Consider the following 25,361-nt stretch of genomic DNA (forward strand, 5'->3'; position numbering starts at 1 on the left):
ATGAGGTGTTTTATGCCTTCTTGCCTCTATGGCTTATATTACAGCAATATAACTGCAAATGTTCTTACTATTCATATAATTTTTTTTTTTTAATCCCACTTCTTGACTTTAGTAAAATCTACTTTTGAGTTCCTGAAGTTGATTATACATGATATACAGTATAATTTTCCTTTTACTAATTTCAGATGTTACTGTTGTTTTTTTTGTTGTTGTTTTTTTTTCAGTCTGTTTCTCACAAGCTTTGGGAAGGAGAGAAATGCATACATTTCATCATAAAACTTTGTGTCAAAAAAAAAAAAAAAAACAACCAAAAAACCTATGATATTTTACTCTGCTCTTTTTCTCTGTGTATTTACCTTGGTAATGGGATCATGGAATACATCAAAAGTAGAAGAATGTCCACTGCTTGCTGCCATAAGCTCCAGTGTTGTAGTTCTCTTCATGTCACTTTTTTCCATGTCTCTCTGTCCATCTTTGTGGAGTCTCATTATAACATGTACATACACATATATAATATATACGTTTTGCAAAAAGTAATTTTCATTCTATGCTTGTCTTATTTTTAGTGTTTTTCCTCCCCACCTGCTATTGGCCATTGTTGGAATCTGGCAAGTGAGTTGGACACTGGATGTTTTACAGTCTTTTATCCTGTCAATGACTGTTGATCAATACCCTGATATTTGTAGAGCTAGACAGGAACATGTTTAGTGCTCTTCTTTTAGAAGGAAGTGAATTCCTTTTCAGACATCTGCTGAGCATTTCTGGACTCCTTTCAGCACCGCAGAATGCACCAGCCTCTAGATGCTGGAGGCATGCATTGCAAATCACACTTAAAATCTCAGCAACATCTGTAGTAAGGTAACTTGTAACTTGGAAATGGGTTTTAGACATCAAGATTACATAGTCATTCAGTAACTTTTAGGAGATACAGACTTGACATTTCATTTGTCAACTGATTTCCTTTCCTTATATAATGTTTACACAAAGGGAGAAGGTGGAAAGCCACAAGCACTGTCAACTGCTTCACTGGATATTTTGACCAACATCCTTTTATGTATGTGAAAAAAAATGAAATACAGAATTATCAGTTTTATTCCAGGTAGAATTTCCTCAGATAATGTCCTCTAATCATTCATTCCAGTTCTCTTTCTGGAATTTCTGCTGCTACTCACTTGAAAGTAGCAACAACAACCAACAGAAAAAAATTAGAACAGGATCAACCTATGATAAACAGTGATTCAAGTTATAGAGAACTATCACAGTATTCAGAAGAACGACATTCAGGAGCAGTGGAAACCAATTGTGAAGACATTCCTTACTGGTAAGTCTTATATACTGGGAGGTGAAGCATGGACCCCAAATAAATTAATCTTTCCTGAGTACTGAAGACTCAGCTGCGCTGTCTGCTCCGGGAGTTTGCAGTCAGAAATAAAGGACCACCCAGATGACTGTGGAGCTAATTCAGAGGCTTTAACTATACTCAACAGTTCAACTTTGATACTGAAGAAGTGAAGACAATGTCTAGAGTTGACCCCACTGTTGTGCAGCAAATCATGTTTTCTCAACTGCAATTCAGTTGCAAAGAGACTGGCAATTTCTCTTTGAGACAAAACCACTTACCCATTTAAGACAGAAGTTCTTATGCTTGTAAAGGAGACAAGAAGCTGAGAAGAAAGCAGAACTTCGTTAATTGTTTAAGTTAATTAAGATTTGCATAATTTTCAAAGAAATAGGACATCCAGAGGCAGCAAAGTGGCTGAGACCACATAAAAATAAAAGGAAAAATCGTGGTTTCAATGAAGTGCAGAAAAAAGATAGTAATAAAGGGAAAGGTGACTATGCATTAATATTTTTTTAATTAATATTTCAATAAAAAGTTTCCACTTATTTGAGGAGACTGAGGGGACTATTACTTATATATTACCAAGTCTTTCCTTAGAAGCTATATCTTTGTTTTCAACAGAAGTCCTTATAGTTGGTTTATTCAACAATATTGATAGAGTTAAACAATACATTCATCACTCTGATCATCTTACATGATGTTTCCATGGAAGTGTGTTGTCCACAGCTTGAAATAGATCTCAAATCAGTATTGATCATTAAATGGAAAGAAATTAAGTCATTTATGGTTATAGTAGGAAGGTAATCTACCTGAGTAGGAACTTCTTCCATCACTGCAGAGACTTGGTTCTTCATGCTTAGTATAAGCCCTCTTTGTGAGGAGAGAAGGTAAGAACCTGTAGCTGAAAAGAAATTGAGCAGAGGGCTTCTGAGTTCTACATCAGTGTCTGTATCACAAAGACATCAAGTTCAAAATAATCAGGCACAAGTCATGACAGCAACATTAGGACTTCTGCTCCTCTTATTTCCAATTCAGGATTTCTTGTAACAGTGAATGAATTCCCTTTAAGCGAATCGATGACAGACAATCAAAAAGCTGACCTTATTTGAATGCTTCTGAGTTCCCTTATTTTCATCTGAGAAATCTGTTTATTCAAAGGGCCTCACACTGGAGAGGCCACTGAAAAGAGCACTTTCACTAACTCTTTAGATTTGACCACTGAAAGGTCCAGACTTTTAAACATACCTCCAGTTTTGAGTACAGAAAAATATTTCAAAACTAATGGTTATTTTATGAAGGACTCACATATTTGACATATTATTGGAGTTGAAAAAATATTTCTGAATATTTTCAAAAGAGGGAAAATATTTACTACATTACACTTAAAATAGGTAGAAAATTTCCACTTTTTGTACACTGTTTTAAAGGTCTTCTTTGGAAAAAGTTTTTAACTTTCAAACTTTTTGTTTGGATTTTTGTTTGTCTGTTTTCTTCTATTTCCATGTCCATTTTTTTTGTTGTTTCTACCTCTTTATTCCTATTCAGAACATGTTCACAGTGTGGTGGTGGCGACTATTTTTCAAATATGATGAACATTTTACCTCGATGTACTATGTGCATTTTTTCTTCTCTGTATTGTTTCTCCCAATAAAGCATGAGATATTGTGATTTACCAATAGCACTGATAAATTGCAGCCTACTCCCATGCCAGCACAGCTATCAGCTTTTACTTCATACCATCTATTTTCGTTCTGCCCGATTCCCAAAACAGAGTTGAGACAACGTGGTTTTTGCAGAACTTTATTTTCAAAACTAAAGGATTGCTTGTAAAACTACTACATAAATTTTTTTACCTTCAAAAGAAATTAATGTTCCATTTACACATACAGATTTCTTATAAACATGGTTTGCTTTTCTGCCTAGTTTTGACCCGAGTTTCAATATTAATTTTAAAATATTAACACTTCCAGAGGCAATGGAAAGGATTTAATCAGTATACTTTTTTGTGCCCTTTCCTGCAACATTCTGTGTAAGTTTTAGCAGTGAAATGCAGCTTAGGAAACCTTTGAGCTGTGATGTGTAAGACAGAACTGGTGTTTTTCAAGAAGAAAGATTATTTTGTAAGAAACTATAAACCTTTCACTGCAAAGTGATTAATAAGTAGAATAAGAAATGGCAAGTATCTGGGATATCTCTTCCTCTTCTATTGCTCAATTATTACTCTGTATAGACGTGTCCATGTGAGATGAGCTAATGTAGTCAGCTTGCCTTATTAGGACTACCAATTTTTCATGCACATGTTCATAATTTTGAGGGATATACATTCTTTTAGCAAAAAACCTGATACTTGTTATACTGCAAGTGTTTTGCATTAGGAATGTAAAACAAAACCGAAGCTGTGGAAAGAGTAATTTATTCAATAGGAAACAATGTCAAAACATTTTAATTTCCTCCTATACCCATAATTTTGTTTCTCATCAGCTGGGGCTTTGACTTGTTTATGCTCTGTGCTCTGATGTCCATATTATGTGAAAAGTTGTTCAATTTCTTCCAGGTATCACCTATAGGGAGGGTAGAAAATCCTCCCATTTTTACCTCTCACAGCTCTGAGCTGCAAGCGAGGTGAGACAGAGTCTTCCAGCATCACAGAAAAGCACACACTGAGAAGGAAACTGGAGTAGAACAAAAAAAGCAAACCAGAGGAATCTGTACAACTATTTGCTGGATTTCACAACCCCAAATGGCAGCCATTGAAGGGGGCTCTTAAGGTTGTCTAAATTTTCCTTAAACTAGACATTATCTTTCTGAAGTGCATTAAGCCAAAGGGATTTAAAAAAAAAAAAACTCATCTAATAAGAAACAACAGAAGTATTTGCCAGCTAATCTATCTAAGGCTTATTTGTTTACCTTCTCTTCTGTCTCAGCAGGCAGCTCTGGAGCAGCTGGCAGCACTCAGCCGCTACCAATGGGCTGGTGGCCATGTGTGCCCCTGGCCCAGCTGCTCCATGTACTGCCGCCTTGTCAGCTTCCCTGGAGCAGCTGGGAGCCCCACAGGTGTGGAGGTATCAGGTGGGAGAAAGGAGAGATTAGATGTTTCTGATGGGATATTGTAGAGGTGGGGATGTGCCTCAGTTTGTTGCTCAACTGTGAGTCATGAAGCCATGGAGAACTTTATTAATAAAGTCTATTAATGTAGGCTTTCTCTGATTACTTAGTCAAGGATATTGACTTTTCTCACTCTGGGTCAGATAAAAAGTATTTGTGACCAACTACCTATTTCAGATACACTTGCATATACAAAAGACCATATATAGATAGTTTCAAGGCAAGTGCTCCTACTCACAGGTGTTTGCATGCAAATCAAAATGGAGAAAAAGAATCCACACACAAAGAAAAACACACAATTCTTGTTAATAAAAACATGTTGATTCAAAACAGTCATAGAAAAAAATATAATTGCCAAACTTACAGCTCAGTGGCAGATGGAAAAATATTATGGTGATTTGTGTTCCAAAGGGGCCTCCACTTCTTTAAACAGCCAATGCCAATATCACTTTGATGAAGCTATTGGAAAGCCAGCAGAAATCTCACAGACAGAGACATGTTACATACCAGATGTGGCCTAGAGGAATGAATAGGGGGAGTACAACAGCAATAAAATTGTACAGAATTTTATAGGGACTGTCAAACCACACAAAAGAGGTGGGCAACAGGAGAAAATACTCTGCTCAGTTACAATCAGCACTTGCAGAACTGTAGGGTTTGGTCTGTAGAGATCATCAGTATCTGAACCTACCCTGGGGGTTGCAGTGCAGTGTGCATCAGAAGCCAGCTGCTTGATTTTCTATTTTGCAGTATATTTGTTCTAAAATAGATTATAAAAGCAGAGAGCCAAATTTCTGCTTCAGTTGTGCAAGGCAGTCTAAAGAATTAGATGTATTAATAAAATACAAAAGTTAGAATGCTCCTTAAAATGAGCTTACAGAGGTGGCATTTTTCAGTTGTTTACTTTTTATTTTGAAGGATTTTTCTTTTTTCTGTTTTCTTCATCCTATCAGAACAAAACAAGGCAATTGATCTATGTTCTTACCTAAGAAATATCAAGGCCCGTTAAAGATCTTCCATCTTAAAGATGGAAACAGAAATGATTTGATATTGTTAATGTGGAGCTGAGGACAATGGTTAAATCATATTTTCCAAAGGAATACTACTCATAAAGCATTGACCATTTGGTCTGTACATCACGATGTCACACTTGCAGCTGTGGCTGTAAGAAGTCCTGCGTTTCCAGATGTATGGGACAGATGATACTCTGGTAAATATATGCAGGGAGTGAAGGGGGGGAGCAGAAATGGGATTTACCCATCTGAGATATAGATTACACCTGGTCTAACTCTTTCTACATCCTTTCCATTTACTCAGTGCTGTAAATTCCATTTTGGACTAGGATGGAGTTTAGTTAATGATGGAAGCGTGCACAGTTTTGACACCCTCTGTATTACAGAACTAAACAAAGCCACTGGGCTCTCTAAACAATAATAGAAGTTATTCTAGTCTCCATGGGAACAATTAGGACATGGCTACAGATGCCAACTGGGTCTCTCTTACTTCTGAAGTCCACGCTTCTGTTTACAGAGTTCTTTTGCTACAAGAGTGAATTAAAAAATTAGATCTTTTTAACAAAAATTGCCAGAAGAGATGATTAATCTAAATTGCATGTGTAGTTACTGCTGTTGTAAAAACACACTCTTCAAGAGCAACAATTCTTTCAGGATAAAAACGATGACCAGAGCTTACTGAAGGATGAGTACTGGGGCTGAAGCCTGGGAATCCAGAACTCAGAAGAACTTTATTTCTGAATTTTCAAATGATGTTTAAAATAGTACCGAATAGAGTCTAGGAAAAATAAATGGAAAATAGCATCTTAAGATAGTTGTTCTAGTCTCTGAGGTCTTCTAAATAAATACTTTCTTTAAGGAAGTAATAATGCTGTCTTAAAAGATGGGCATCGTTTCAATCCAGTAATCCATTTTCAATCCATTGTGGGACCGTTTAGCACAAGAACTCACAGTTTAACTTCAGAATAAAACTGTTTAAAGATATACAAGGAAACAGTTACCTAATCAACATTGCTGAGCTGACACTACTGCATATACTGACTATATGACAAATGATGGCACTGATAAAATGTTGAGAAGAAACTACTATTACACCTGAATTTCCCTTTACAGTCCTAGCATCAGAGCAGGTGAAAGTGAAAGGAAGCAGGAATGTCTCCCATGGATACTACTGGCCAAAATGTTTAGATTTTAACCCCATACTGTGCACGCATACCAACAGTGGAGTATGCATGAACAAATAAGATGGAAATAAATATTTCAGCAGTCACACATCATAGGAGTAGTGAGAATCAGAACCTTGTGTTTGTAACTCTTCATCACTTCTGTGTAGGAATATTTGAAAGCCTTAATTGTCTACTGGCTTAACCATGAGGTGATGATCACTGCCTACAAAGTGCTGAAAGCTCTCAGAAACCGCTGCAGCCAGATCAAAGAGATGCTGATACTCGGTACTTTGCAGCAACAGCAACATCCTTCCTTTCCAGACCCATACTGTTTTTTGGAGGTCCTCATTGCAACCAACAGTTGTCATTAAACAAACAATAGCAGTTCATCTGGAGTTCCAGCTGTGTTTGGGCTGACAGCTTCAATTTCCAAGCTTGGCATCAATGAAATCTGTTTCTGACTCTGGAGAAGAAACAAGGCATTTGATCTTGACTTGTGGAAGACCACTCCTTTCCCCATACTCCCACACCTTTCATGTCTCCTTGAATTGAATCTGCTACTGCAAACACACAGGGGAAGCCAGATCTGGTGATGTCAGCAGGGCTCCTTTAAGCAGACTACGTGTCATCAAAGAGCTGCTCCTTGGAGGAAACCTGGAGCAGCGCCTGGAGTTCGTGGAGGCTGCCAGCAATCTGAGAAGTATTTATCTTGTTGAAGAGGGCCAAGGGGCACTGGCGGTCTGTCCTTCTCATCAAATCAGTCAGACGCCGAGGAGCAATTCCAGCAAAACAGTCCAAAGTAAGCACCGTGATTCTGAGAGGGGTAAATGACACTAGAAGCTGAAGAAGTCCTTGAAGAAATAATGTGGTAATATTTCACTAGGCCACCTACTGCCACAGTTAAACAGCTGCACTATGTACAAATGTAAGGTGAGCAGGGAATCCCAGCAGGAAGTGTGGGCAATATTCTTAAACCTCACTTTAAAATGCAGGAAAAAAAAAAGCTCCAGAAATCCTGGCCCAGAAATCTGAAAAACAAATTATGAGGCAAATTTACCTATGCTAAAGAATGTTTGAAGATGATTGGAAGACACATTAGCAGAAAGGAGCAGAAAAGTACTGCATGGTTCTCCCTTTAATCACAGCAGTCCTACAGATTATCTAATTATCTGCCATTGTCCAGTGTCTTTATTAAAATCAGTGTGTCAGGGAGAAAGATGTTGTTTTGGTGGTGGTGGTTTGTGTATGTATATGCTGAACTGAAAAAAACTCTGCATTTAGACAGGAGAAGCACTGTATTTTAGCATAAGTGGATTTAGATGTTCAGCTTCCAGTTGCTCTGTGATCACTGGTATTTATTGTGTCTTTACTCCTGGTAATAAAATCTTCTAGGTAACACCTACTGGTCTTTTACCAGTATCCACCATGCTAGAGAGCTGCAGAATGGGTACTGCGTTAACAGATGGGGGGCTCCCAGGTGCTGGGAGCAGCAGGGATTCACCTTCGGGCAGGACCTACAAACAGGAGCAGGGCACTGGGGGCACTGGGCGCACTGGGCAGCCCCAGCACCAAGCAAATCCCTGAGAACCAGGCTGGGATGAGGTTGGTCTGGGAATGAGACCTTCCAGTGGGGCTCAGGATAAGTCCTGGTGAGGGGGTATGGAGTCAGGCATGGCCTCAGTGAAGGCTCGTTAAGGTAGAAGGCAAGAGCTGTGGCTGCAGAAGCCCCAAGGACTATCCACCCCTGGTCAGGAGCTTTCCTTCTCTTTCCTGGAAGTAACTCCTGCTTCCGCTGAGCTGGCCTGAGCTTCTCTGATCTAGATGTCTTGACAGAACTCAATCCCTCGTAAGATTTTAGATTCTCTGTGGTTCATACCAGGTCATGAAGTTTGGTGGTCTTCCAGTGTAACACATAAAAATACTGTGTGCCAGTCCAGTTTGTTCAGAGCTGCAAAGGCTATGTGGAAGGCCTTTGTGAATGCTGTAAACCATAGTGATGTATTAACAAATCTATTCATACTTGTTTTATCAGAAACCAGAATCAGATGCGTAATCTCACACATGAATTAGAGCCAGAAGCTGTATCTGTTCACTTAAACTATCTTTTTCCCTGTGCTGATCCAATACCACACTTTGCCTGTGATCAGGACAGCAGTTGTCCCACTGCATGAGTTTCAGCTACTTCTTTTATGGAGAGTTAGATGGGACAGGCTGTGTATAAATGAAGCTTCAGTTTTGCTAGCATCCCGCTATAAATGAACTTTATTAGTTTTTTCAGGCTGCTCCTGTAGAGACTTATCCTTTCTTTTTAATCAGTTCTGTCAAGAAGAAACATTGTTTTTTTTTGTTTGGTAAGTCACTTGTATGTTTTCATTTTCATGTTAATAATTTCTGTGCTTACTCACGTGTGCTTGGAAACAAAACCTCAGTCTTTCTGCTATGTTTGCATGTATGGAAGAACCAGTATGCATCCCTGCCTACTCTGTCAGAGGCTTGAGTGTGAAACAAGGACTGCCCAGCAAATGGGCATCATTTTAGAACAGTGGTCCCACTGTGTCTTGAGTGTAATAAGTGTCTGAGTGCAAAATATGGTTAATTTTGAAGTGATATATGTTTACATTGTTAATACATAAAACAAATGATCTTCTAACATGTGGCATGGGTGAGTTTGTTGTATAATCTCTGTTAGTCAGTGACCATATTTGTGGCTTAACAAAGTTTTTAAAATACAGCATATATAGTTTACTTTTGATATGACAAGATACATGTTAAGCATGAATGCTAGCAGGTAAATAGTATATCCCCAGATGATAAGCTCGTAACCAAAGAGTTTTGTAGGCTGGGGTAGTGATGAGGTTGTAGAGACAGAAAAGTCAGGGAATAAGCCTGACAGGGTAACAGGAGAAGCTTTATAGGAGCAAAGGTCATCAGTTAACTGCTATGTGTATTTTTCTGATAGCATTTAAAAATCATAGGAGCATAGAATGGTTTGAGTTGAAAGGAACCGTAAAGATTATCTAGTACCAACCCCTCTGCCGTGAGCAGGAATACCTTCCATAGAGAAGGTGATCAAAGTCCCTGTCAATCTGACCTTAAATACTTCTAAGGAAGGGACATCCACAGCTTCTCTGATCAGCCTGCTCCAGCACCTCACTACTCTCATACTGAAGGAATTCTTACTTCTATCTAATCTGAATTTACCCTCATTTAGTTTAAATCCATTACAGCTTGTTCTATCACTACACTTCCTCTCCAACTTTATTTACTGTTTAGGTATTGGAAGGCTGCTATCACGTCTCCTCAGAGCCTTCTCTTCTCCAGGCTGAACAACTCCAACTCTATCAGCTTGTTTTCATAGGTGTGATGCACCATCTTTTTTGTCATTCTCATGGTCCTCCTCCGAGGATGGAAGTAAAAAAATAATCAGGAAACATTTAAAATCTTTTACTAGATGCCCAGTCACAATTGTGGAAAAAATACACTGATTTTTATTTTTTCAAATAAATTTAGGTGTAAATGGAGAGTGGAGCCTGCTACACATGCTTGTAAAATTGTAGATGCACAGCCACACATGCTTTTCATTTTTACAGCAAGAGATGAATTTTCAGGTATTTCACACAATCATGAACTGTACATGTTGTACATATAGATGCACTCGTTATTCTATAGCATAAACAATTAATGCGATTTTGTATAATTTGGATGACGAGAATTTGGATTAAATTTAGAATATTGTAAAAGAAAAAAGGCATAGAAGAATTTGCAATTAAAAAGAAAAAAACGCTATACAGATGTGTTAGTTATTGTACAGGCACATTAATCATGATCAACTGAATGGAGAAGAATTCAACAAACATTTCTTGTCAATGTTTGTTTATGTCTTCTTATAAATGTTCGACGATGTTGATTCTCTAATCTCTCCCTTCAAACTACTGAACCTAATAATTTGCTACACAAAATACCAACTTTTTTGTTTCTTTAATTTATTGTGGGTACTGGGAAAAGATTTTTATTAAGTCTTTGTAAAAATCACATAGAATTGTTATTTCTTTCCCTGTTTTTTTTTTTTTGTTTTTTGTTTTTTGTTTTTTGCCAATCTCAGTTCTTCTTTTAATCTTTTCTTCTAACATTGATTTCCTAGGCAATTGATCATTTGACTATCTCCAGTTAGTTCAAATCTTTCTTGAAATCTAACCTAGCTATATTATATGGCATGCTATTGAGCAATGCCTAAACAGTGCAGGAGAAATCAAAACTATTTATCTTGAAGATAGAACTGTTATTGTTTGAATTATGCAATCATGTTTTTTTCCTTTGGTTGATTGGTTGTTTTAAACAGAATGAAAGTGCTGGAACAAAAAATGCTGAAGATTTCATTTAGCTCTTTAAGATAGATGATTTCTTTCAGTAAATTTTGCATATGGGAAGCAATCATAATTGCACTAAGGACAGGGTTTTGTTGAACAGAGGGACATAATTTAGAGATGGGACTTGATAGGTCAGATTGATGGTTGAACTTGGAAGACATTCTGAACATCTTTTTCAACCTAGATGATTCTATGATTCTGTGATTTAGCTGGTTAACAACTATTAGTTGTATATCATATCCTTGTTGCTCTTCATCAATGTTGGACTAATTACTTATTTAAGAATTTGCCTGTAGCTTGTCCTGATGAATTTTATTTAGTTTTTTTTTTTTTTTTTTTTTTTTTTTCAGTTTAGTCTGTATCTGAGATATTACTGGAATCAGTGCGCATAGTTTGCTCAACATTCTCCACAAGTTAATGAAGTTTCTGAGAAGGCATATGAAAACACATCAGCAACAGACATAGTATTAACAGAATATGCTTTTGAGTTTACAGATCCAGTTTCAGCTGTATTCTCTGCTATGCAGACAGGAAAATGGCTGTTTTCCAGAGTTCCATGATCTGATATACTGATTAGCCTAGGTCTCATTATCTTACCAAAGAGAAGATTACCTTGCTTATTTCACAGTGTTTATCCTGAGGTATTCTCTTCTATACTAGAGTAGAAAGTGGCTCTTATCTTGACCATGAAACCAGGCTTGCTTCTAAGAATGGTAAGATTTAAGTATCCATTTAGATTGAGAGTTTTTATAAAAAGATGCCCTTGAGGATCTGTCAGCAAGAGCAAGCAATGCAGAAGTACTTTCTGGAAATGGGGGAAAATGGCTTATCTCTGCAGATACTTCTTGTTACTAAACCAGATTTCAGCACTGGGTAGACAAGAATGGCATGTCTGGATTTCTGGGGGAGTTCTGAAACATTACGTTATCCTCTATTAAAATTCTCAGCTATCATTATCAGAGCACGGTGAGAGCTTTTTTGAATCGTCTTTGAATTGTCTCAAAGGGATTAAAATTATGTAGAGAATCACTTTTACCACCCAAGATGCTTCAAAAGCATACAAACATATTATGCTGCAAGAGGACTGCACAACCCTATCCATTAATTCATGTCAAGGTCATAGTCCCAGTTTACATCATCTTTGGAAATCTACCAAGGGCCTATAACCTTTGTAAGACTTGAGAACTCCTTTCTCATGATTAGTGAGGGTTAGATAAACCATAGTGGAGCTCTGTTATTGATCTATCTTGTATTTGTTTTATTTACCATTTTTTTAATTCAATCCCTTTGAACCTTTAAGAATGAAATAGTATTGCTTAAGTAAAAGAAAAAGAAATGCAAGCCAAGATTGAAGAAAGAAACAGGAATATTTATAGCTCAGATAATTCTGGAATTGTTTTGTCTGGGTCAAAATGATCTACCAAAGTTTTCTTGGCAATGAAAATTCAAATGAAAAAAAAAGTTCATGTCTGATTATGTGATAGAGATAAAAAGCTAGTTTCTTCTGTCTGATAGACTTGTCCTTCCATTTCCATTCATTGTTTTGCTTGTTGATGGAATTGAAATATTCTTTCAAATGCAGTGATTATTAGGGCCCAAGGTGATTTTACTAAGAGTGATTGGACCCCTATATTTATATAGGACAGACCCAACCTTGAAACTAGATGAAAGTGATGAGGGAAGAGCTTGGCTGAAGCCTGAAATAATGTGGAGGCATTCAAGGCCAGATTGGATGGGGCCCTCGGCAGCCTGAGCTGGTGGGTGACAGCCTGCCCATGACAGGGGGTTGGGACTGGGTGGGCTGTGAGATACCTTCCAATGAAAGCCATTCTGTGTTTGTATGATTCCATGATTCTATGACTTGGCTTTGGGCAATGTCTATAATAGTCAGAATTCTCCTACTTGGTCTTATGGACTGAGTCATGTTTGTGAAAAAGGAGAGTGGTTTAAAAGGAATTTATCCACTGAGAATGAATTATACTCTGTGTGCACATGAGCTGCACAAGGACAACAACTAAGATTTACTTATGTTTCCATCCATTAGTAAGACTTAGAAAGGACCTAGTTGTGTACAGGTACATAAGCCATTCTACCAGGGTGACTTTCCCTTTAGAGAAATTAAGTAGATGAACTGTTCAAGAAAAATATCAGGTCACCTGGCTTTCCTTTGTTATTCTAAAGAAAGGGTTAAGTCTGGAGTAGAGTGGGTGGCTTTGCAGTGTACAACATAAAGTTTTCTTCAATTACTGTAAATTTGTCTTCAGAATATTATCTTTTCAATAAGAAGTACTTCCGCACTTCATTAAGATGCAGAATTATCAATTCTGTCTCAAAGAAGCCATATAAGTGAAGCCTTCCAAATAACGAAGAGAAAACCACATTTTATTGAGTCTTCTAAAAATAGCTTGGGCTTGAAAGTTGGGACTAAAAGGCTGGAAGAGAGACAAACCAGGGGAGATCTTAATAAAGACTTAATAGGAACTTTGGTATAATTTGAATAAATTGTATCAACTCCATTGGACTATAAACTGGGGGATCAGACTTACACAGACACTACATAGATATTCTAAAGAAGAGAAAATTTATGTCTTCTGTGTTTTGTCCCAGACTGTTGCTAACATCATGGAGCTAATTACATGAATATTATAAGCCTCCTCTAACCTAAAGGAAAAGGATAATTGAATTACAGATTTTGGCCTATTTGTCTTCAACTGGCAAAAGATACTGTTAAGTCCTGACAAAAGTTCTGCATTGACATTAAAGATAAATGACCAGAAGTGTCCTTTTAGAAAGGCTAAGAATTTCATGACAGGAGGACTTCAGAATATTCTGTCGGAGTGTCTCTTTGAATTGGGAATGTATTTATTGTCTATGATAAGTTCCAGGTGAAATCTGTTCAGATCACAAGTAAAAGGTTTTCCTTTTATAACTCACTAAGAATCTTATAAAACTCATCACAAAATCTAAAATACTGGCTATGATCTTTCTGGTTCCAGGCTTTGCAATAAGAACTGTGGAGTCAAAATTTAGGTAAGAGATTGTATAGCATGGACAGGAATAGGGAAGAGAAACAATTTTTTAAAGACTATGGTTAGGATATCAGATGCTGCTTAGAGAGAAAGAGTAGGTCTCTTGTGTACATAAAAAAAATATCTATATATATTTTTTTTAAATCACAGAATCACCAAGGTTGGAAAAGATCTACAAGATCATCCAGTCCAACCATCCACCTATCACCAATAGTTCTCGCTAAGCCATGTCCCTCAAAACAACATCCCAACGTTTGTTGAACGCCTCCAGGGAAAGTGGAGGTCCACCAATACCCTAGGCAGCCCATTCCAATGCCTGACCACTCTTTCAGAGAAGTAGTATTTCCTAACGTCCAGCCTGAATCTCCCCTGGCACATCTTGAAGCCATTCCCTCTAGTACTATCACCAGTTACACAAGAGAAGAGGCCAACTCCCAGCTCACTACAACCTCCCTTCAGGTAGTTATAGAGAACAATATGGTCTCCCCTGACCCTCCTCTTCCCCAGCTCCTCATAAGACCTGTACTCCAGGCCCCTCACCAGCTTTGTTGCCCTTCTTTGAACCCGCTCCAGGGCCTCCATGTCTTTCTTGCAGTGAAGGGCCCACAGTACTCAAGGTGTGTTCTCACCAGAGCTGAGTACAGGGGGACAATCACTTCCCTGTTCCTGCTGGCAACACTGTTTCTGATACAAGCCAGGAGAACATACAGAGCATTACATATCATTCTGTTATCATTACGTAGCAGAACTTCAGAGTAATAGATGAATGCAGAGACAGATCTAATGGATTTTTCCTGCCAAGTCTGATAGAACAGAAAGGGTGTTATAGTGCCCAGCAGTATAGTCAACTATGTGTTGTGCTAAATTATCTAGGGGACATCATTAAAGAATACCAACTCTATGGGCTGCCCAGGCCGTGATGTTAGTTTCTGTGTTGTAGGGAAAAATGATCTGACCTTGAGGAATGAATTAGGCTTAATCCTGTGAAATGTAGCTGTCATTTCAGAATCTCAGCACCAGCCCTTGAAAACTATTTAAAAAACCTACCTGTCTTGAAAATGTTCTGTTCTAGTATGTGTGAAATGCTTAGAACTGCTAAAAACTTTTGATGCTTTCCCCCACAGAGACCTTTCAATATAAAAAGATCTGGATCTACCACCCTTCTGATACACTGAAAGATTTTCTACATTCAAATCTGTACCACATTTCTGCTGTGCATCTTCTTTTGCTGTTTCTAATTCCTGTGCAAGTAACATTCAAGGACACAACATGTTTCTTTTGAAATGTTTGTTGTTATGAGTTAAACTAATTGCTTCGTCATGGAAGTTTGGTCCTCCCAACACCGCGAAACTTCTGTCACATTCACTGTATCTTTTTCTCTGAGCTTCCAAGTTGTCTTGGATGGCAATATATATGCAAGCTACCAGAAATGGCTCAAGTACAACTGATAATTTTAAACGCTGCTCATATTGTATAGGTTCATCTTGCAAGAAGCAAGAACAAGAATACAAGTGGATATATATAATCTCTAATCTTTATTTTTAAAATCTTTAGAAAATGGTATTTATACCAAGAATTTGTAATCAAGTACTTTCCACGTTTGGAGTCGGAGCCTTTCAACAAATTTTATCTGTCGGTTTTGTTCCACATGAAAGATGCCATGGGGGATAATGAGTACAGCCCCTGGTACTTCAGATCTGGTTTTGTCACAGTTCCCAGTCTCTCTGCCTGCCTACCTGTGTGTTCATCAACATCTCTCAAAGAACTGTAATACACTGAAGCAACTTAGACTGCTTTATTCATACATATATTTATGTCACTTTGGGGAATTTAGTATCAGTTCATCTGAGGCAACTGGAGCCCGAAATATAAATAAAAAGAGAGTGCTTGTCTCGCTCCGATTTATAGGAGGGAGATGAGGTTCTTTTAATATTATATACCCGGCGTGAGATTAAGAAACAACGGTTCAAATGTTGGTCCAACCAGTTTATTATAATCCTAATCAGGGAGACGGGGAAGGGAAGGAGGGCGATAGAAAAGAGAGGAAAGAAGCAAGAATTGCGTAAAGCGGGGATAGTCACCACCAGGATCCAGCAGCGATCCCGTTGCACGACATTTCGATGGTCCGAGGTAGAAGCAGCAGGGGGGGAGAGAGAAGCAGTGTGGCCGGCCTTGGGTAGCAAGCAGGTGGCAGAAGGAAGTCGCGGAGCCGATCCAGGAGGAAGCGGCAGGACTCGGGTAGCAGGCCCAGGGGAGTCCGCCAGCACGCAGGAATTCCGTGGTGAGGGATCTGATGGCAGACACCTACCCTCATGGTTTTCGGTTCCTCCTTTTATCCTCCTTTTTCTCCTGCCTACATGACATCCCTGGGCGCTTGAGCAAGAGTCATGTGGTATCCCCCTAGATGGCCATCATCCTGAGATAAGTCCACACAAAAGACCGCTTCACAGCTATTTAGCTGCAGCTTATCTTCCTCTCTTTGCCCCTGGCCTTGTCCATCAAAGTTCTCCAGACAAAGGATTTCACAATCTTTGCCCAGGTCTTGCCTGGACTTGTACATCTATGTCCTTCAGACAAAGGATTTCACAACCTTTGCCCAGGACTTGCCTGGACTTCTATAAATCCATCTGTGTCCCCAGCAAGCTTTGAGACACTGATGTTAGCAGAATAATATCTTACAGTGCTGCACAGCTCTGCCAATGGAATTGCATGACTTGATGTTTCTCTGTAAAACTATGCATTTGATTCCCAACTGTTTTCATTATCAATGTCTATGCTAGGGAGATTTTTAAACAATACTGAGGAAATTGCCTGTGGCAGGGAAAGTGTGAGCCCATCTAAGCTAGCTATGTGACCCACAGTTTAGAAGAGGAAAAATGGACCATGGCCATGGGCCAGGAATGCCAAAAGCCGGGAAGCTTGTCTTGCACAGCTAGAAAGTAAAAAACTTGTATAACTGAGATTGCTTGGTCTTGAGAATTCTTTCTGAGAAAGATCTGCAGATGGTAGATGTTGGAAATATCCAAATAATTTTGCCAGGACGGTATCTCTGATAAAAGCAGATTTTATTCGCGATTGCAATGGTGGGCGTCCCGCAAGCAGGAGCGCACCTATGGACACAACATGACAGCCTTTATACCCTGTTTTCTCCCCCTTGCCTCCCCCTTCTCCCCTGTTTCCCCACTGGCTGGGTATTCCAGGTTCACAATCTTATCAGAGGATTTACATTTGTTATTTACTTGTTAATTTGTTTTGTTATCTGGTGTCAGTCAGTCGCCATCCTGTCGTTTCCAAGATGTCTCAGTGCTCTTCTTGTCGTATTGATATGGTGATTTGCTTCCAAGTCTTCGTTAAACAAGGATCAGCGGGGCGGGGGATGATGCCAGGCCTTCCGATGTCTCTTCAGGCGCTTCCTCGGGCATGCCATGACTTGTTCTATGGTTTTGATCTGGTGCAGGATATTCTTGCAGTGTGTATGACAAAATATACATATATACACCTATATACACCTATATACAGAGCGTGTGTCCCTGAGAAGGGTTATCTAGACGATATCTAGGGTTATCTAGACGATAAGTGACGTAAACTATCAGAGATCTTCCCCAAGTTAAGCAGAAAGACTCCCAGAAAGAACTATGACAGTGGAGATCATGAAATAAAAATATATATATTATCCAATTCTAATGCAGAAACAACATTTGATTCCCACAGTAGAGTTGCCCATAGTATGGGAATCCCTAAAGAAAAGCTAACAAGTTTGGCTGTCTTTGTTACACATAAACAAAACAAAACAAAGGAAAAAGCATGCCTTTCTTGGCAGGGAGCAAACATGTCATTGGGTAAAAATTCTGCAGCTGTCTGACACTATAGCTGAGGAAGTTAATTATATACAAGGAGATTTCAGGATATGTCTCAGAGAGAAAGGGAGAAGGGGCCAGAGGTTTGGTCGTGGCAGTCAGCATTCCCTCAACTACAATGTGCTGAGCTTGCAGGCAGAGCCTGGGCAAATGTTCTGGCTGAAGGAATCCAGCCTGTGGCATGGGGACACGGAGTCTGTGGACATGTGCTCAGAGCTGCTGTTCTACTTGGAAACTTTATTTCTGCTAAATGAAAGAGTTTTGTTCTGGAATTTGTTATCAAGGCTAGCGCTGTTCTAGTCATTCTAAGGCGTAAACTCATATATTTAATACTGAAGTGACCAAAAACGTAAGACTGCAAAACTGAAATATTGTTTTTGTTTTCTAATTAGAAGAGAGGACACATTTCCCCCCCTGGCATGATAGTGTGGCTAAAAATCAATAAAGATCCAAGTAAATCATTCTGGACTACATTCCGTGAGTGTGAGACTCAGCTCCATCTTTATTCAGGTTTTGTACATGAATTAGTGTCTGAGGACTCACTGACACTTTAGTTAAAGGAGTCATTGGAGCCTACATGGCTCCACTACTTCAGCCAATACCAGTGGTCAGCTTAATATCTGTAGACTCCATTAATACCCATACAGCTGGTTATACACAAGCATTTCCTGTTCTAAGGTATGCTGGATGACCTTCAGTAGCTGGTCTGGATTGATTTACAGAAGGGGAGGAGATACAGTGGTCTAAGGTAACTCATAAGGGACAAATGTCACATTTCATCACAGAAGAAAAAAATAATACACTGAAATAATACAGTTCTTTCCCTTATAACAGAAGCCAAGCTACTGGGCTTGCTGATCATCAGGAGTACTGTGAGTCGTAGTGCTCAACATTTATCTGTTACCTGAACACTTTTCTAATGTATGCTGTACAGTGCACTGCTTTCTGAAATCAAGTTTGTGCTAGCCAATCCATTCGGCATCCAAAGACACAGAACAAAGATACTAGACAATTAATAACTGTCTAGTGATTGCTACATTTACTCAATATCTTCCACTCCTTCCTGGAATTTAAATACTATAGTCAGCGGTGCACTTTTTCTGTTCTGGTGGCTAACACTCATTGCTGCCATGTTTCTTAAGTGGAAAAGATCCACATCAAGATTGGACAATGTTATGGTTCTTTCTACTACCACGCACTGTGCAGGAGTTGGCAAGAAAGGCCAAATCTCCTGTCTGCTGGCTTATATCCCACAGCTGCAGGAAGTCTCAAATTTTTTACACAGAAAGAATTTCTGATTCCAAAATGATTTCCAGGAGCTCTTCAGTGTGAGAACTGTCTAAAGAACAGAAATAAAAACAGGAACAATTAGAAGAGCTGCATGGCATATGGTCACAATCTATATTCTAAGAGAAAAACAAATTACTTCTTCCCTAGTACCAGACATAGTAATTTTGAGTGCACAAAGTTTACTCTCCCTTCACATGTTTTGTCAGCATTATTTTTAGCAAGAAAATGTATGTAAAGCTCAACAACAGCATATACAAAGCAGAGACCGGCTCATGGCAGCATTTTCTTGAGGAAGTGAGTCAGAAAATTGAAGAGAAAAAGCACGACTTTTTCAAATAATGTCAGCTACCGATACAGCTTCACTTCTGTTTTTGCAGCAGAAGGGATCTTTGAACATATACGCCACAATGATCCATTTCAGGATTTGAAGTTTAGCATCCCTTATTCTGCTATCACAGTGAATTTTTAGCACTCAATTTTCCAGCCTGATCGAGCCTTTTTGGGGTTGAATCTCAGATTATCACTCTGGAAGGTTATTGACGAGCACCAGACTCACAGCAGCAACCTGCAGAGAAACTGATATTTTTTTTCCTTTTTCTTCTGTTCAGTCATTTTTGTCCAAGATATTCTTTTGTAGTTCAGCACGCACATAATTTTCTCCCGATGTGTTAAATTTCTCTCCAAAAAAGAGGCAGCAATAATACCCAAGAGGTACTCCTGTGAAGGTAGACTGTTTTCCACAAATAGAGCTGGGTTTTTAATACTAGTGTGCCGCAATATCCTAGGATGAAAGGTAGAGACATAAGAGGTAAAAAACAGTACTCAGAATACAAAAATGATCTTTCCCTACTAATTTTATTTTCTTGTTGCTTTGTGTTTAAAAGCTAAAATAATATGATAAGTAGAAAATATACAAAACAAAAGCCAAATGCTATCTGTTCTATTTAAACAAGTGGCCAATCAAATACAAACGAATGCACAAAAAAATCCATATTGTATATTACCAGTATCCATAAATAATATTTTACCTCATGTTTCCAACGCTTCCTTTTGCAACTGAGAACTGGTTTGAGGAATGCAACTCTCTATTTTTCCTTCCAGTGGTATATATATAAAATGTCTGTCTATATTGCTGTCACTTCTGTGTTTGAACTTCATGTAGATATGGTTCTAGGACTTCAGTGAGCTAAGCTGGATGCTGCTAACAAGACAGCTGTAATCAACCTGAGAATTCAGATTACGTCCAGGTTTTCCCAGGCACATATGTTTTTCATTTGAATTTATTCGCAGGTGGACTCTGAGGAAAAGTAATACATGCTTGGGCTGACTGGCAGCCTCCATAGGGCAGATGATTTTATCAGACTGCTGTTCATTTGGAGACTCTAGATGTGCTCTCAGTCACATGTCTGAGATTCTAGGCAGCTGCACGCACAATGGAGGCCAAACGCAGGTAGCCCAGCACTGTACAACTGTACAGGTTCCAGAAATCAATGGATGAATCCCTTGAACATCCTCTGCTCATGTCACCTGCACTTGCAATGGAAGTTAAATGCCTCCTGCGCACATCAAGCTCAGAAAAAGTGCATAGTAGGTCTGATTGTCATGGATGGGTTGTCTTACTTGCCTGCTCACAGTTTAGTTTGAACAGCATGTAACACTTTGATAAAATAACATGACTTTGGACTGACATAGTAGACTATCTTCTTATATTGCAGAGGTTCATGCATAATTCACTGGGAAAAGGGATAATTGCCTCTTTTCTGACAATGAACATAATGCTGAGGGAGACTTCCAGAGTCCAAGCTGCCAGAGCAAGGGCAAGAAAGGCAGCGAGTCTGCAACACTGCCAAAGCCCAGAGGGCTCCTCAGGGCAGCTGCATGCCAGCTTGCATCAGGCAGCCCACCCAGAGCTCCAGGGGAGCTTCTGCAAAAGTCATGGCAATGGAAGAAGCTATGGAAAGTTGCTGGACTGGAGAGCAAAGCTGGAGGAAAGGACTCATGCTGTGAAAATATGCTGGTTAGAGAAGGGCTTTGTTTTCAAACATTTGATTTTAATCTGTTTCACTCAGCAGATTTAAGTGCTTTATTTTTAAGATTTCCTTTTTTGTTCTAGAGACTAAAAGCCCTTTTTGTGGCACTAGTATGCTAACCTTACAGGGAGATGGGCCTTGAACAATTATCTGGAAAGCACAGCGCACCTTTATTGACATACTTATGTGTCAGTGCATGCATATTATTTTCGTTTTCACAATTCAAATCTAAGACTCCAAATCCTACTCAAGTAGTGAGGAAAATACTGAAAAGTTTTCTCATGCCAATTCTTCAGTTGGTTTAACTACCATTATCACCTCTCCTATTTTCTAGGTTTCCTTTGCAGACAGTGAAAGGGGAGGGATTGGCAAAGGCAGCTAGTCAGCCCTTAGGGCAGTCTGAAGAAGATGAGCTTAGCTGTTATCTCTGCATTTCAATTTATTCTAGAGGGAGATGAGAAAAAAGTCTTAGATTGGCCTCACTATCTGAACTGTATTTACTGAGAGCTGAAATTAGATAGGTGATGAACTTCTTAGAGATCTGCTGCATCTTTGTTAGGCAGCAGACTCAGCTGACCGCTCATACTCTTCCTTCCCCCAGTGGGATTGGGATGGGAATAAGAAGAACAAGGAAACTCATGGGTTGAGATAAAAAATGCTCAGTGACAATATAATTTGGGAAGAGAAACAACAGCCAGAGTCATAGGAGGAGTGTGAACAATGTTATTAAAGGAACATTGTTTTCAAAAGTCTGTGTACATTGTTCATGATCCCCAGCGGTGGAGAGGAGTATGCACACTAGGCTAACATGCTCATTTATGATGTATTGCATGTCTGAATGAATCAGCTAACCCCAGAGAAAAAGGTCAACAGTAATTGGGAAAGGGAGCAAAAAACTGGAGGGGAGTCTTATTAATATTATTTCGAAGAAAATGTAATTATGCGGAATGGAGTTTCTTCAACTATTCCTTTTCTGATTGTCATGATGGTAGGATAACATTACTACTTAAATGGTATGTGATGAGCTCAAAACCAAAGCAAACCTAAATAAAAACATATTTTCTCATTCATGTAGCAAACTTTTACATAAACGTTAGATTTTCTGTACTGGTTTCTATTGTGTACAATTTTATCATCTGTCCTCTTTTCCAAAATTTATAGTAAGTTCTGTACTGTTTTCACCCAAATGCACTTTTTTATTAAAGTGGTCCCATGAATTGGTTCTCTGTGGAGTTTTGGACTATATTAGCTTAATCTTACTGCTTTGTTTATTTTTCTAGCAGATACATTCATGTATCTCTGGTCTCAATTTACATGCATATTACAGTATTTTCTTGTATACTTATCTGACATTCTCTGATATTGCTTTTACCTGCATTTGAACACAGGTAATTTGGTTACACAGCTAAATGAATTTTCATGGCAACAATCCATCCTAATGACTACCTATGGGTTCCAATCCCATAGAAAATATAACATAAATGTTCTCTGTAAACATACCTGATAGTAATTTATAACATTCCAAATTGAGACAGTATAGTGGAAGTGCTAACTCATGGCTTGAACCAGTGATTGAGCACCTGGTGGGAAGGCAGAGTCAACCCAGGGGAGCTCAGGTGAATCCTAGACCGCATTTAAGTGTTGGCAGTGGAGGTGAGGGTATCTTGGTGGAGATTCTTGTCTACTTGGGGTCTTCTAAAGGTAAGCAGCTTCTTTTCTTTATTTCTTTGGCTACTGCTGTTGTGTTTAAGTAAATCCTCACTTGCTGTAGCCTATGTTTTACTGCTCTGCTGTTGTTGTGCCTTCCATCATGATGCAGATCCTCAAGTGGGTATCTAGGTTTGGAGACTTAATAATTACTGTAGTTCAGACCCGGAGTGTGTCTGAAATATGTTGGCTCTTTATAGTGTGATAAATCAGAGCTGACCCTTTGCGTTTTCCCATTTTATAATGTAAGATGTTTGTCCTCAATTCTATCATAAGGTTTTATACTCAGGAATTCTACTACATTCTACTACAAATCAACATCTATTTGTGAGTATAGTTCATATTCTGCTTAGTTCTTGCTCTACAGAACTATAGTTTCTTATGACTGCAGCAAACTTATGCTTTGGTCTTGCATGCCGTGTGATATGCAAATGTGAAAAAAAAATAGTGTACATTGAGCAGGGCAGTCTAGAGATAGCAGACAGATCACACGTTTGCAAATGCATTAAGTCTTTGACTGTATAAGTCAAACTAATTTTTAATGTTAGTCTATATGAGTTGTAAGCAGGTCATTAATGGCAAGTGAGTGAGATTTCTCTCATTCTGTAGCATTTTCTTGTATGTTGTAAGAGAAAGTGAAATAATGCTGTAGAAAATTGATTAGAAGTGAAGGAAAGCAAGAAAAACAATGCATTGAACTAGAACAGTAATCTATGGTGTGTCTCTATACAAAACTTCTCTTGGACAATATCAGATGCTGCAAGTATAAAGAAATAAAGGCCTTCAAACAGCATTATTACTGCTAGCTGTTGACAGTTAGCACTAATCACTAATTATTGTATTTGTGGTTCAAGTAGCTAGTCTCACTTAAGCTGTTCTGATCTGGAAAATCCCCTGCAGAAACCAGAGTATCTTCTCAATTTGCTCAGCTCCTGAGAAAAAATTAGTTCCTATAGCTTTCTTTTTTATTTTGCCAAAATCCATGCAGAAAACTTATTTCCTTTCATTGCTTGAAGGTTGCAATCCCTTCTCTATTTGTTGTAATATTTGTCTAGAAAGCCCTGTCTTAAAAGATGAGGTAAATGTTAAAGTGTTTTTAAACTCCTTGTTCCCAAATCTTCTGATACTTTTGCTTTGTGATATCTTACAAAAGCCTTGTCTTAGAAATCTCACTATATTCTACTTTTTCTGGCTGAATTGCAACACTCACAAATGAGATTAGAAAATGATTTGTTATTCAGGTAATTAGTTGGAATTTGAAATTGTTTAGAAGTACTTGAATTCTCGACACGTCATGAAGGGAAAAGCATTCTAAGGAATTTGAGAGAAACCCTGTCAAAGAACTGTAATGGTGACAAAGGATTTTGCATATCTGGGATAAACTTATGTGGGAATTGTTCCCAGATATCTAGCAGACTGAAAGGTGAACTAAATGAAACCAAGTTACTGCGTTGTTTTTACTCCTTGTCCTTTTTCTTGGCAACTGCTTTGCACTTATTTTTATCAGATGACACTGTACTGTAAACCAAATCATAAGTTTCTTGTCATAGATCTTCTTGATGCTGAAGTCTCCTTAGGGCTTAAGTGGTAACTTTTGGATGTTGACTCATTTGATGAATGATATCTCATGGTAGTGACTGCAGCCTCAGTAACACCTGAAGTTACATCCCGTCTCGCTACGTCTTCCTTTGTGCTGCATAGACAAAAGGAAAATCTAAGAAGGTTCTGCTCAGGCAAGGTAAAGGATGTTTTACAGTATCTCTTTCAAGAACGGTACAGTTACAAGGACAAGTGCATGTGCCTCCCATCTGGACCTGATGCTATTCTCCAATTAAAAAGCCTGTGTACAGTCTCTGAGGTCAGAGCTGCTCTGCAAAAGTGCTGCTTTTTGCCTGTATGAGGCAGATGGTGGCTATTTTCTGCCAGGCTACGATCCATTCACTAAGACAGTGGCTTTTTCATATCTACAGGCTTGTACTGCGTGAGTTCCCAGTATAGGTGTCTGCCTCTGGTGGTCAGTGTTGTCTAGCATGCTACCTAGGGCAGAATCATCAAGAGGAGAGTAGTAGAACATGATGTTGCTGCTGTGGGGTCAGGTCCTTCATTTTGGCCATAAACGTACATGCCCATTTTCTTGTCAACTGCTGCTAAACAACTGTGGTATGAGTAACTGCCTATTGTACTTTCCATTTCCCAGCATCGAGTACTTGAAATACTTAGTTACCTTTGAAATCCCTTCGAGTATGTTCGGTGATGGTCAACAAACTCAAACTCTGCAGGTAGGTGCACAGGCAAGCCTGCAAGCGATTAGCAGATTAAAAATAATAATCAAATAGGTTTTTGGTGTAGCTGTTACTGATTTTTTATTTTTTTTTAAAGGCTCTTTGTAAGCAATTCTGCTGGGCCACAGATAACATTGGGTTTATAAATATCCTTGTACTTAACAATGTTTGCT

General features: G+C 38.7%; 1 pseudogene; it reads left to right on the forward strand.

Moving 5' to 3' along the window:
• The first annotated feature begins 20,841 nt into the window (after window positions 1-20,841).
• Window positions 20,842-24,904, forward strand: LOC146544948 (uncharacterized; annotated as a pseudogene).
• The last annotated feature ends 457 nt before the right edge of the window (window positions 24,905-25,361 follow it).

This window comes from Meleagris gallopavo, chromosome 2 (genome assembly GCF_905368555.1).
Source record: "Meleagris gallopavo chromosome 2, MGAL_WU_HG_1.1, whole genome shotgun sequence".
Taxonomy (NCBI): domain Eukaryota; kingdom Metazoa; phylum Chordata; class Aves; order Galliformes; family Phasianidae; genus Meleagris; species Meleagris gallopavo.